This window comes from Canis aureus, chromosome 14, assembly GCF_053574225.1.
Source record: "Canis aureus isolate CA01 chromosome 14, VMU_Caureus_v.1.0, whole genome shotgun sequence".
In the NCBI taxonomy this organism is placed as follows: domain Eukaryota; kingdom Metazoa; phylum Chordata; class Mammalia; order Carnivora; family Canidae; genus Canis; species Canis aureus.
The window spans coordinates 52,823,829-52,826,383 of record NC_135624.1 but is presented as its reverse complement, the minus strand read 5'-3'; the positions used below and the strand labels follow the sequence as shown (position 1 = coordinate 52,826,383).

General features: G+C 39.6%; 1 pseudogene; it reads left to right on the top strand.

Annotated features, from left to right (window-relative positions):
* The first annotated feature begins 902 nt into the window (after nt 1-902).
* On the top strand, nt 903-2,325 carry LOC144283696 (nucleolar and spindle-associated protein 1 pseudogene; annotated as a pseudogene).
* The last annotated feature ends 230 nt before the right edge of the window (nt 2,326-2,555 follow it).

Genomic DNA, 2,555 nt, shown 5'->3' with positions numbered 1-2,555 from the left:
GAATGGATAAAGAGAACGGGGTATACTATGGAATACTTTCCATAATATGTCTGAGGATCTAATATATGGCAACTACTGGTTGATAACATGAAATTTGCTAAGGCGTGAAGAAATGTTCTCAACAACAACCAAAAAAGATAAATATGTGAGATGATGGATATGCTAAGTAATTCAATGGTGGGAATCCTCTCACGTGTGTGTGTGTGTGTGTGTGTGTATCAAATCATCACAATGTGCATTTTAAAAATATTACAATTTTATTTGCTAATTATTATCTCTATAATAATTCTAAAACTAATGTAACTTATATTACTCTTTGATTTTTTTAATCTAAGACCTCACCAAGAAATTATACATTGCATTTCGTTGTCATTTCTCTTTAATCTCCCTTAATCTAGACTAATTCCCCTGCCTTTTTTAATCATCAAGATATACCTTCATTCTAATTATCACTAAGGAAAAAAAAGTGCTGCCATTTATAACTGTAAAATGTCATCAATTATATGATGAATCCTGTTAAAGGTTGACATTTGATATGTTAAAATGTGAGAAAAAAAGGTACTTCCTAGGACTGATGAAATATGATATTTATGTCTGGATTTGATATAAAGACAAATTGACAGATGATAATAAAAAGTTTGGAAAATATGTCCAGTAAGAAAGGGCTGAACAAAACTGAAAGTACTTACCTTAAAGAAAAAGTTAAAAGGTAATTTTATAACAAGCTTTAAGTTTATGAGAACCCTTAAAAGGAAGAGGAAGATTTTATTATATACTAAGAAAACAAAAGAAGGGGGGAAAGCACATAAATTTAAACCATAAAGTAAGGGCTTTAATTTAGCCAGAAGTAATTTTTTTCTGCCTAGAAATACCTTTAAAAATTATTCAAAATGGCAGCGCCTGAGTTTTGAACTGCTTTGCTGTGTGTTGGGTACCCGTCCTCTGCGTGGTCGCCTGGATGCAGCTCGCCATGGCCATACCCTCCCTTGAGGAGCTTGACTCCTTCAAGTACAGCGACCTGCAGAACTTGGCCAAGAGTCTCGGCCTCCGGGCTAACCTGAGGGCAGACAAGTTGTTAAAAGCCTTGAAAGCCTACCTTAAAGAAGAAGCAAAAAAAGAAAATGAGAGTCAGAATGGAACTCAAACTTCTGCATCCTCCTGGGATGAGACTGAGATGCAGATGAGCAGCCAGGAACAAGCTAAGAGGGAGCCAGTTGGCCACATCACCAAAACAAGGAGAAGGTGCAAGAACCCTGACTCCCAGGATCCAGAGAAGCAGGAAAACCAGGATCTCAGAACTGTTGGAGAAGTTCCTTCACCACTAGATGAGAACCGAGGAGAGGAGAATGCAGTTTCCACAGGAAAAAGAAGAATAAATGGTAATGAAGATTCAAAGGTACCTGCAGAAAGAAAGAAGCCTCTCTACGCAGATGGGTTTTCCAAACCTGGAAAAAGTAAAAGAACTATAAGTGCTACTCCAAACTTTAAGAAGCTTCATGAGGCTCGTTTTAAGGAAATGGAGTCCATTGATCAATATATTGAAAGGAAAAAGAAACATTTTGAAGAACACAACTCATTTAATGAACTGAAGAAGCAGCCGGTCACCAAAGAAGTGGTGGTGACTCCAGTTCCTCTCCGGGGAAGGCTCCCTGAGGCTCGAACTCCCTCCAGCCAGCGCCACTCACAGGGCCAGCCCCTGGGCCCTACAGGCCAGAGCACCTTGTGTGGGAAGGGGTCTGCCAAGCGTTCCATTCTATCAGCAACTAAGATGAACGTCAGGTTTTCAGCTGCTACCAAAGATAATGAACATAAGCATTCATTGACCAAGACTCCAGCCAGAAAGTCTCCACATGTGACCATATGTGGGAGTACCCCAAAAGGCCAGGCTGTGGTCAGGACATGCAAGTTAAAGACCGCAAAGGGGAATTCTGCTTCTGTTGTTACCCATTCAAATTGACAACTGAGGCAGCACGGACTCCAGTCTCCAACAAGAAACCGGTATTTGATCTCAAAGCAAGTCTGTCTCATCCCCTCAACTATGAACCACACAAAGGCAAACTGAAACCATGGGGTCAACCTAAAGAAAATAGTTCGCTCAAGCAACATGCCAACAGAGTTAGCTTCCACAAGAAAACTTATAAACAACCTCCTCTCCAGACTCAGGAAGAACAACGGAAGCAACATGAACAAAGACGAAAGGAGAAGAAAGCAAAGGTTTTGGGAGCTCGAAGAGGCCTCATTATGGCTGAAGATTAATTTTTTAGCATCCTGTAAATATTACTTCATTCTGAACCCTTTCTTTAATGTAAATATTTTTCTGTCTTCTTCACTTGAGTCAAGACTTCTTTCTGCTGTTTGTTGTTCACTATCTATGTAGTGTTGGGGGTTCTTCACAGGCTGCATCTCTGAAAAGACCTTATTAACCTTAACGCTCAGATTCTTTGAAATGGTTTTTTCCTAAGTGTACAATTCAGTTTTCTGAGACTCATCCTATATATAACCTTGATTTAGATTTTTAATGTCTAGTTTCCTCTGCTGACAGAACTGGAATCCTC